Here is a 12,242-nt window from a genome sequence, read left to right as displayed (position 1 = left end):
AGTTTACAATACCACAAAACCAAATACAGTTCCTGATTTATTTCAACCTCTCCAGATGTTTATTTATTCGAGTGGTGATAGTTATTCTGGTGTGTAGGATGGGATTTCAGTGACTTTCCTATTTATTTTCCTTTGTATTTCCTATGTGGATAAGAATCGCAAATATTTCATTTATTTATTAAACACTTACATTTGTACTGCATTCCTGATCAGTGTCTTTCTTTTACTTTTGATATTTTATCAGTTTTTAAGTTCTATAATATTTGGTTTTTTCACGTACTATTCACTTTAGTAAGAAGAAATTTTTCATTGCTGTGGTGCACAATTAACTAAAATCAACACATTGTACATTTATACCACTGGAATTTTTTTATTGGTTTTACAGCCAGGAAATTGTTTCAATAAAGATGCTGAACTTTTTTCACTAGATAGATTGAAATGATAGTATTTCATATTAGCCTAAACTAATCTCAGAACTAACAGTCACAGCCTGGGCCACAACAATCTGGGTTAAGTAAAACCACTAACACAGCACATCCTGCATTTAAATAGAGCAAAGGGCTTCATAAAAGTTAGAAGAAAGGCACCCCCTTTATGAAGCAAATTCTGAAGTTCACAGCAGATATTAGGAATCTGAATATTAAGAAGATCTAAGGATAAAAGTATATAGAAGAACAAATTTAGAGTTCAGAATTCAGGAGCGGGAACAACCACTAGATACCAAAACTCAATGCTGAAGGGAAGAAATGTTTTACACAAAACCTCAGCTGTGTCTGACTCTCTCACACCAAACACACACACAAACACACACACACACACACACACACACACACACACACACCCCTAGTGAGAGACCTACCCCTAGTGAGAGACCTTAGCCAAAGTATAGCCATTCTGGACTTAGTCCATTTTGAAGGCCTATACTGAAAGTATCCATTGTGAAGGCATTTACTGAAAGTATCTATTGCAAAAACTTTTACCGAATGTTAGGACTCAGGTTCCTGGAAAAACCATGAAATGTCCCAACAACCTTCTTCCCGTAACTCCTCTAGCAATAGCCATCAGCGGATGACAGGAAGGTACCTAAAGCTACAGATGTTTCTTAAGATTCCATAGTTAACATAATTTGCTTCTTACTGCTAAGCCTGCACGTGTTAGCCAATAAGATTGTTACAATATTTTCTCATTAAATGTCAACCAATCATGTAACTGACAAGCTATGAGCCAACTTACCTCAGCCCTATGCCCTATAGAAACCCTGTTAACTGAAGGTTTGGAGGTCGCAACTCTGACCCACTGCGATGCTGACAGTTGTGAGTCCAGGCTCGAGCTTGCAATAAATGACCCTCGTGTGCTCACATCAGAAATGGCTCCTTGGTGGTCTTTGGGGATCATTATCTCAGCACAAGACTAGTGTACACAGAGAACCCCAAGGGCAGCTGTATCTGGGGCAATGAAGTTTTTCCCTCTTCCAAACTGAAATTGTGGTACCCTTTGCCTGGAGGATGGCACCCTATGAGCCCTGCATGCATGGTGAACCAGACGTGGGAAGCCCTGTAAGCATCTCTGGGATGGCCTCTTAAAGGCTGGAGAACTTTACTCCTATAGTTGGAAATGGCACAAGACAGGAGGAAAGTGGGAATCCAGAAGATAGGAGGGGCACAGGAGTAAATTTGCCTATCTGTGGAGACACCTTGACCATGCTAAGGAATTTCCCAGCCCACATATAACAGCCACAATGAAAGTCCCCAGAGGCCACTTGTCTGGAAGGCAGTCCCTGGTCCTGATCCAGAGCCAGAACTTCCCCAGTGGCCCTGTGCCTGGCTAGGGTGGAGCAGTACCCACCAGCCATGTGGAGCACATGGGCAGCAAAGATGGCGCTGGGAGGGGATTGAGTGGGCAGAGCCTAATTTACTGAAGAGCACATGGCCAGCCAAGATGGCTCTGGGAGAAAGTAGAGTGGGCAGACCCCAATTGATCTCCTGATCAGTACCTAACCAGCCCGTGAAGGCTCAGGTGAATGATAGGGTGTGACCTTGACAGTGATTGGTTCCTCTTCCTCCCTTACCATAACACCCACCCTCTTTGTCTTTAAAAAGGGGCTGCTCTCTGTTAATAAAGAGTTTTTCTACCTGCTGGATTTGGCTCCCCGCTGTGTCTGATTGTCTCCTGGGCTGAGGGAGGCTAGGGAACGGGCGAGCGCCGCACTTACCTTTCCTCGGACCCCGTCGGTCTTTTGTGGGATGGACGAAGACCCAGCATCTGGCGCCCAACGTGGGGCACGAAAGGAAAAGATACCGGCCGAGGCTAAGTGGTCTCTCAGGGTAAGTGAAACCCTAAATATGGGTAATGCTATATCACAGAAGGAGGAGGAAGAGGCAACATCAGGCCTAGAAGGGGTACAGGAGGATGTGGGAAGTGAGAAGGAAAAGGAAAGGGTCAAATCCAATCGAGAACGCACTGAGACGTGCACAGTAGAAGTCAAAACGAGGGTAAAAATTACCCCCTCTGACCCAGCTGATATTACCCCCTCTGACCCAGCTGATACTGACAGTCCTAGGCCCCCTCCCTATTCTCCTGATTGGAGGGGAGGTACGGCGCCCTACGAGACCTGCGAGAGGGACTTGCAAGACCCAGACCCCTACCAGCCTTCTATGGAGGGGCCGAGGGCCAGGGAAGTAACCTCCTCGGAGACCTCCTCTGGAAAGGAAGGGCCACCAAAGAGCCCTGGAAAGGAAGGGCCACCCAAGAGCCCAGACTCTCGGCCACAGGATTCGCTTCCCCAAGCGTATCCAGTCAATCTGGCACCAGGAGCTAACAGGCCCTTGGAATGGTATCCATGGGAAGCTAAGGATCTTAAAGACCTCTGCAAGGCGGTGGCGGAGGATGGCCCAAACTTTCCGTGGGCCCAGACCCTATTACAAGACATTGCCTATCACCCGTGTGTCCCTAAGGACTGGATGGATGTGGCCAAAGCCGTTCTTACTAGTTCTCAGTTTATTAAATGGCAGGCTTTCTTTAAGGAGGAATGCAGAGTGCGTGCAGAGAGTAACCGGCAGGCTCAACCAATGATACCTATTACTAAGCTGCTGGTCTGGGAAGGGATGAATGCAGACCAAGGCATAGCCTGCGCGGGATTGAGAGAGAGTTCCCTGAGCAGATGGGTGGTGGCCTCACAGGATGTGGGAATGCAACATCACCAGTCCCAATCACTAGCTTTAGCTTTACAAGCTCAGGCGTTTACAATGACTGAGGCTATTACTCAGGCGCTGGCAGCCCAGGGCCAAGAAACCCCAAGACTATCGGGAAGAGGGACTTGTTTTAAATGCAGGCAGGAGGGGCGCTTTAAGAGGGACTGTTTACAACAATCCCCCGCCAACCGGCCTGAGGGCAAACCGCCCCCTACATCCTGCCCCAGGGGCATGGAGGGATACAAGTTTGATTTAGAGGGGAAGTCTTTAAACTTGGGGAAGGGGCATCCTCTAGCCCCTTTAACTCAAGGAGGAACCCCCTCTGCTGTGAGGCCCAGGCAGCCTCATGGCAGGGCAGCCCAGGTCCATTGGACCATCCCCCTGGTGGACAGACTCCGCCCTAAAATGAGTATTCTCATAGGCAAAAAGAGGTTTCACTGCTTAATTGACACTGGGGCAGACCAAACCATACTCAGGGAGGAGGAAGTGCGCTTGGACTGGAAGCTTGCATCTGGGCCCCCGATATTGGAGGTAGGGGGCAACTCCCAGACCAAAGAAATGGTTGCCCTTATGACATGGACTAGCCCAGACGGAGAACAGGGAAAGATACGTCCTTTAGTGGCAAAGAACCTCACTGCCAATTTACTAGGGCAAGATATGCTAAGACAAATGGATGCCGTGGTCCCTACAGACCATGGAGCATCCTATGATGATATCCTGGATGGGGAAGAAACACAAAGGCTTAAACAGGATCTAGAGGGAGTTAAGGAAGGGGATTTTTTTAACTTTCATAATTACAGAGAAAAACATAGGGGACCCGCTCAGGTGCACCCCCAATCCTAAAGGCCACTGCCCCCTGGGCACCTCCCATTAGGTGGAAGCCAGGAAGCCCAATCTGGGTGGAGCAGTGGCCATTGACCAAACCTAAACTTGAAGCCCTCCACCTTCTGGTGGAGGAACAGATAAGCCTCGGGCATATCTGCCCTTCTATAAGTCCTTGGAACACACCCCTATTTGTTATTCAAAAAGCCTCTGGGGCTTGGCGGATGCTCCAAGACCTACAGAAGGTAAATGAAAGGATGGAGCTAGTAGGAACGCCCCTAAGAGGCATGCCCTGGACTCCTGCTATATCTTCAGAATATACCTTGGTTGTGATTGATATTAAAGATTGTTTATTCTCTATCCCTCTGCATCCAGATGACTGCGAGAAGTTTGCTTTCTCTATACCTTCTCTTTATTTTTCCCAGCCTGATCGGAGGTTTGAATGGAGAGTGCTGCCACAGGGTATGGCCAATAGCCCGGCCTTCTGCCAACAATACTTGGCTACACTTTTAGGGCCTGTGCTGGGTTCAGATACCTCCCTTGCCTATGCCTACATGGATGATATAATTCTGGGGCACCGAGACCCAAGCTGCCTGGAGGGCCTTCTGGCCCAGGTTCTGGACATATTAAAAAAGGGGGTTTTTACCATAGCCCTTAATAAAATTCAAAAGGTAGCTCCTTTTAAGGTGCTCGGGACCCACCTTACCTTGACTCAGGCCAGCCCCCTTAAGCCTTTGCTGGATATTCCAGCCTCTCTGACCTTAACCCAACTTCAGAGTCTTTTAGGGGAAATCAATTGGCTGTTGCCATGGGTTTCTGTCCCTACAATTACAATATAAGGAAATGTTGGCCATAATTATGGCCCTTCAGGACATTCAAAAACCCTTTAATTTGTATTCTGATAGCCTATAAAACAAAAAAGGGGGAGTTAGCCCCCATATACAGTTACAGATAGCGTTGATTTCAAAAGGGGCAACTGAATCCAGATTTCAGAAGCACTGGGGACAACTAAACCCTAAGCTCCAAGTGAAAGTCAGGTGGAAGGACCCCCTGACACAACAATGAAGAGGACCTGACCCCCTAGTTACTATGGGCAGGGGATTTGGATCCCTGCCAGGAACCTAAGTTTTTACCCATTTCCTCTATACAGGAGGATGCCCAAGAATAAGCTAAAGACAAAAGCCAGAAAGACAATTATTAACCATCCCCAAGGGCAACCAGCCCTTGAGAAGCTCTCTTGTGTTCTCTAACAATTGCAGATGGCAATACTCCAGATGTTGGCTGTCCTGACTCTCCCGATCCTGTGAACGGCCCTATGGAATCTACATCAACCTCAGCGAGTGACCTGGGCAGTGATCAACGCTGGCAATGCAGAAATCGTCAGGAGCACCACAAGAGAAGCTGTCCCTTCGACCTGGTTGCCTGACCTTCATTTTTGATCACCACCCTATGGACTATTTAATATTTTTTTAGGAGTTAATTATTTTAATGTTACCTGATTTAATTGTTCTTGTACTAATTGCTTGTATAGCAGCATTGAATTCATACTTAATTGTTAAACAACCACCTTTTTTTATGCTTTCAGCTTAGATTTTGTCCAACCCCACGGGCAAATAGCTGGATTAGAACAGTCCCCACCTCTGGACTCTGAAGTGGCAAAGACTGCTATCCCATCCTTCACTAAGGTTAAAGGACTAGTACTGACATTTCCTGGCCTGGGAATGCTTTTGCTGATGGTTTTTCTATGCCTTCCTTGCATTATACGTGCACTGCAAAACTCTTATGAGCTTAGCCAGCCAGTTATTAAGCTCCAAATGAATGAATTCCCCCCCCCAGAGGAATCGCAGCCAGAGACGGGTAAGAGGGGGTGTCAGTCTGACCAACCTAAGACAGGGCCTTCAGCTTCGCTCTGAAGAAGTTCCCGATGACGGGTAAGGCAGACAAGGCGATCCACCCAACCTAAGACAGGCGGGTTCGCTTCTTTAAGCAAAGATGGGGGGAGATGATGTTGGGAGCAATTGGGAGCTGACAGTAAAGCTCAAAGGTCATCTTGACTCCTGTGCTAGCTTAAAGGCACGTACAAGGAACTGGCTTACTTAAAAGACACCAGGTGCCCAGGAATTAATTGAACTGCTTCGGACATTTCTAACTGTGGTGGGACTGATGTTTATTACTGTGCTAGGTGGGTCTGTCATTAAAACAAACAAAAAAAAAAGGGGGAATTTGTGGAGCACATGGGCAGCAAAGATGGCGCTGGGAGGGGATTGAGTGGGCAGAGCCTAATTTACTGAAGAGCACATGGCCAGCCAAGATGGCTCTGGGAGAGAGTAGAGTGGGCAGACCCCAATTGATCTCCTGATCTGTACCTAACCAGCCCATGAAGGCTCAGGTGAATGATAGGGTGTGACCTTGACAGTGATTGGTTCCTCTTACTCCCTTACCATACCACCCACCCTCTTTGTCTTTAAAAAGGGGCTGCTCTCTGTTAATAAAGAGTTTTTCTACCTGCTGGATTTGGCTCCCCGCTGTGTCTGATTGTCTCCTGGGCTGAGGGAGGCTAGGGAACGGGCGAGTGCCGCACTTACCTTTCCTCAGACCCCGTCCGTCTTTTGTGGGACGGATGAAGACCCAACAAGCCATTCTTCCTCTGCCGTGCTGCACATAACCTCCCAGCAGCTGCCCGGTCCCCAGCACTCATGGCAGGCCAGCTCTGTGGGGTAACCTGAGGATGTGCCTGCAATTCCTGGTGCGTGCTTCAAGGCAAGAGTGAGGCCTAGTGCACAGCAGAGCAGGCCCTCATTCACATCAAGGGCCTCAGGAGAGGCATGACCACCACTGGCTAGGCACTACTGCCCTCCCCACCCCCAGAGTTTACCTACAAGTCCCTGCCTTTTTTCTTGAAATTCTTCAACCACTGGTTGTTTCATTTCTCATTGTCTGTTTGGGTGGGATTTGAGACTCCTTCCTCTCCTCACCCAGCCATGAGGCCCCAGGGGCCAAACTGCACCTCACAGACACTCTCCAGAACCCAGCTGCATTTGGGGATGCTACTTCCTGAGCCATTGGCCTACTGCCTCCTTCCTCCCTTCACCAGCCTCTGCCAGGGCCTCCCATACTCTCCCTACTACCCCCATCTCCAACCCCAGCTCGGCCTCCCCGGAGGCCTCCCCTCCTCTCCACACAGCTCCCAGTGCCAACCCCAGCAGGGCTACTGCTCTGGGGAAGACAACTGTGGGCCTGGCCCAGCAGAATCAAAGGTTCCACAATGTGCAGCAGGCTTAGAAATTGAGGCAGCATAGGTCACTGAGAAGTGTCTTTCACTTCACTTACACAAATATGAGTTGTATTAATTTGGTATTCAATTTGGATTTTGTTAACCTCTTATTAAGCCTTCGAAGAATAGCTGGTAGAAATATAGTTCCAAAATTCAGATTGTCTCTTGTTTAATTCTTTTGAGATTCAAAGATGTTTAAGTAGTTATAACCATCATGAACTCTCACTTCTATAGGAGAGTCTATTCAGAAAATAATTGACTATGCATCTTTTATCAATTACTTACAAGACTTGAAACTTTTAAAGTTTCAAATATTACAGGAAGATCTTTGATTCATGTTGAATGGAAGTGATGAGGTTGAGCTGTTGCATACATTCTTGTGTGTTCTTTTGTGTTTGTGTGTGTGTATGTGTGTGAGTGTGCATCTGTGTGTAGGGGGGTATATGTGTATCATTGAAATCAAGGATAAGGATGTTGAGCACTGGTCTGTACTTGTTTCCTTTTTCTGAGATATACATTATGGTGTTTCGTTGTTGGTGCTATGCTCTGATTGCTTGCCTTTGCCTGATGTGCACATTCCAGCTCAATTTTCAATTAAAGGTTATTTTTTTTGTAATTCAGCATAAAGGGCTCTGATAGTGTTTTCAGTCTGCCATCTAAGATCTTCTTTTCCTCTTCAAAAATTAACATTCAATATAAATTTTACCCGCTGACTGATTTTCCCTTTAATTTGCATTTTGAAATAAGGATTATATGTCCTTTAATCTCTATATTTATGAACAAAACTCATCTTGAATTCTCTGTTTAGTGTAATAACACCTGGACAGTTTTGTTAGCACCAAGACCTTAAAATTACTTTTTTTTAAATTTTATTTTATTTTATTTGTGAACATACTGTACAGAGGGGTTACAATTATATGGGCAGGATAATGCGTACATTTCTTACCAAGCATTGCACCCTCCTCCTTTGGTTTACCCTTCACATCCCTTCCCAGCCTCCCCCCTCCCCCCCAATCCTAATCCTTCTCCTTCTCCCTTCCCCCCCCCCCCGCACCGACGTTGTAAAGCTCGTTTTGGACATGACAACTTGTACTTCTCATTGTTGCAACAGGTCCACCTGAATCCTTAAACAACTGTTTTTTCCCCATCTCCTCCACAAGTTAAACTGACATCAAATATAGTGAAAGCAAGGGTTATACTGTGGGGGAGGGACATACAAAGCAACAAAGAGATAATCTTATAAATGTGTTAGAAACACATGCATGAAAGAAAAAAAAAACGTTAAAATACATATCTCAGGGTTCATTTTCCTGACATCACATTATCTGACCTTTTCCGCTTGACTCATACATATACTAAATATTGCAAATAAGGGAAACCATGGGACCTATGTTTCTTTGGGCCTGGCTTACTTCACTTAATATAATTTTTTCCAAGTTTTTCCATTTCCTAACAAATGGGGAATTGTCATTCTTTCTGATGGAGGCATAGAATTCCATTGTGTATATATACCACATTTTCTTGATCCATTCATCTGCTGAGGGACATCTGGGTTGGATCCATATCTTAGCTATGATAAATAATGCTGCAATAAACATTGTTGTGCTGGTAGCTTTAGTGTGGTCTTGTTTGTAAACATTTGGGTAAATGCCCAAAAGTGGGATTGCTGGGTCATAAGGGAGATCTATGTGAAGTCTTTTGAGGAACCTCCATAATGCTTTCCAAAGTGGTTGAACAAGTTTACATTCCCACCAGCAATGAAGTAAGGTTCCTTTCTGTCCACATCCCCTCCAGCATCTGTTGTTGTTAGAGTTCTTGATTTTGGACGTTCTAACTGGGGTGAGGTGATATCTCAATGTTGTTTTGATTTGCATTTCTTTTATGGCTAGGGATGTTGAACATTTCTTCATTTGTCTATTGGCCATCCTTCTTTCTTCTTCAGAGAATTTTCTCTTTAAGTCTTTCGCCCACTTATTTATTGGGCAGTTGTTTCTTTGAGGATTTGTTGTTGGGTGGTTTAATTTTTTGAGTTCCTAGTATATTTTAGATATGAGTACTTTAGTAGTTTTAGTTTAAAAGACCTCCTCCATGTTTACAGCATGGGGAGACAAACAATTCCTAGTAACAATGATAACAGTTTTATTCATTAAAATATCTGATAATTCATAAATTTTGATTATGTCTAGTGGCGAATGAATACATTTGCTCAATAGATTTGTTTGATAGACCCTTGCACAAAAATACCACTTATGGGGGCTGAGAAGGTGGATCAGTGGTAGACAGATTATCTTGAATTCACGAGACCCTAGGTTTTATTCCACAGCACCACCTAAGCAGAAACAGCTAGAAGAGGTACTTTGGCTCAAGTGGTAGAGTACTAGTTTTGAACTGAAGAGATAAAGGACAACGACATTTCACCATCATCAGCAAATTAAATAAATAAAACTCATACTCAAGTACATTAATTTCAAAGGTTGATAACCATTTTAGTTAGGGACAGGGTGCCAAGATACAGCAGAAATCTGTTGAAAAACTTTATGAAGGATTTCAACATCTAACAAATACTAAAACCAGAAAGTAAAACATTAGCTCTACCAACAACATATAGAATTTCTTAGCAAATTATGGCTTTATATTAATTATATAAATTGACCTTCAAAATCTCCATTGGTGGGCCTGAGTCATAAGGGCACCTACAAAAACTGGAGTAGAGAATCAACCCGGATTTTTAAAATTGTTACTGTATTTTTAAAATTGTTATAGGGAACCTTACTTCATTGTTGGTGGGAATGTAAACTTGTTCAACCACTTTGGAAAGCAGTATGGAGGTTCCTCAAAAGACTTCACATAGATCTCTCCTATGACCCAGCAATCCCACTTTTGGGCATTTACCCAAATGTTTACAAACAAGACCACACTAAAGCTACCAACACAACTATGTTTATTGCAGCATTATTTACCATAACTAAGATATGGAACCAACCCAAATGCCCTTCAGTAGATGAATGGATCAAGAAAATGTGGTATATATACACAATGGAATTCTATGCCTCCATCAGAAAGAATGACATTGCCCCATTTGTTAGGAAATGGAAAAAATTGGAAAAAAATTGTATTAAGTGAAGTAAGCCAGGCCCAAAGAAACATAGGTCCCATGGTTTCCCTTATTTCCAATATCTAGTATATGTATGAGTCAAGGGGAAAAGGTGAGATAATGTGATGTTAGGGAAATAACCCTTAGATTTGTATTTTAATGTTTTTTTTTCCTTTCATGCATGTGTTTCTAACGCATTTATAAGATTATTTCTTTGTTGCTTTGTATGTCCCTTCTCCACAGTATAACCCCTGCTTTCACTATATTTGATGTCAGTATAACTTGGGGAGGAGACGGGAAAAACAAGTCGTTTAAGGATTCAGGTGGACCTGTTGCAACAATGAAAAGTACAAATTGCCATGTCAAAAATCAGCTTTACAAAGTCGTTGGGGGGGGAGGGCGAAGGCTTGGGGGGGAGGGGGGACGCTGGGAAGGGAGGTGAAGGGTAAACAATGGAGGAGGCTGCAATGCTTGGTAAGAAATGTATGCATTATCCTGACCATGTAATTGTAACCCCTCTGTGCAGTATGTTCACAAATAAAATAAAATAAAATAAAAAGATAACAATTTTTTAAGTCAGGTAATGAGTTCATTTCTTGTTTGACAATCCCATCCCTCCTGTCCCTGTCCGCAGTGGTATAGCTCGTTGTGAATACAATATCTACAGTGTACAATACTGCATTTGTTTGCCTGTTCTTCTTGAATATCTCTGGCTCCCTCAATGCCATAAATGGATAAACTAGAACAGAAAAATCCCTCCTGTTTCCAATTCCTGGAATACATTTCAATATAAACATCAGTAGTTTTATGAGCGTTTCAGGCTTTGTACACACATCCCAAACACGTATACTTTCTACACCCAGTCATAACTCCCACCTGATTCTAAGGTCCACACAGTAATTCTTTTCACTTTCCACACAGGAAGAACTGAGATTCAGAAAGATTATGTAAGTCACTGGAAATACTGGGCTGAACATAGTGGCTCACTCTTATACATTACCTACTCCAGAGAGTAAGATCTGAAGATCATAGTTTGAAACCAACCCAGTTTGGCATATCCATTACATGTTTATCTCCATTTAACCAGAAGAAAGTGAGAATTGTGTGTTTCACATGGTAGAGCTAGAATGCCACCAGACTTGAATGGGAAACCTAAAGAATATTGACAAAATGATGGGTTTTAAGAACTAATGCTGTCCCATACATAATCTCAGCCACCACACACACACACACACACACACACACACACACACACACACACACACACACACACACACACACACACACACACACACCACAATCGCACTCCTTAAAACAGATGTTAGTACTGAAATCCAAATAGATTTTTTTTAATTTTATAAGTTTTATTTTTTGCTTTAGTGAGGTTTGACTTGATAGTTTCTACTGATGAGCCACAAATTAGAGCTTTGTTATAATTATATCCATATCTGTATTCAGAGGAACATTCTCCTAGTTAAGTCTTCCCACATTTTCAGCAATGATAAGTTTTCTCTTGTTGGTCCAGGTTCTTTTTGGGATCTCAGTCTCTTAGACTTTTCTGTCTTGCATTGTCTGTAAGTTAATTGATGCAGTAGAACTCAGCCATCCTAATAACCTGGACAGAACCTGTCGTGGGAAAAGTGTTCTAACCTCACCATTCAGTGGAGGTTGTTAGTATGCACCAATAATAACGTTCTCTTCAGAATTGGTAACTTGTTAGGTCCAGGAATTCAGGGAAAGCACTCACTGTGTGCTATTTCATGTTTGTTTGTTTGTTTTTTAATTTAATGGCAGCTTCCATCTATTGTCTACTTTAAGCATTGTGTGAAGAGAAGGATTGTCCCTAAGAGACAGAAGCACT

General features: G+C 43.8%; 1 pseudogene; it reads right to left on the bottom strand.

The window, feature by feature from the left end:
• LOC138813056 (ankyrin repeat domain-containing protein 49 pseudogene) overlaps nt 1-6,711 on the bottom strand; it is a 95,698-nt pseudogene extending 88,987 nt beyond the window's left edge.
• Between the last annotated feature and the right edge of the window lie 5,531 nt (nt 6,712-12,242).

This window comes from Dipodomys merriami, unplaced genomic scaffold (genome assembly GCF_024711535.1).
Source record: "Dipodomys merriami isolate MVZ:Mamm:240054 unplaced genomic scaffold, mDipMer1.0.p SCAF_58, whole genome shotgun sequence".
Taxonomy (NCBI): Eukaryota; Metazoa; Chordata; class Mammalia; order Rodentia; family Heteromyidae; genus Dipodomys; species Dipodomys merriami.
This window is presented reverse-complemented; position numbering and strand designations above follow the sequence as displayed.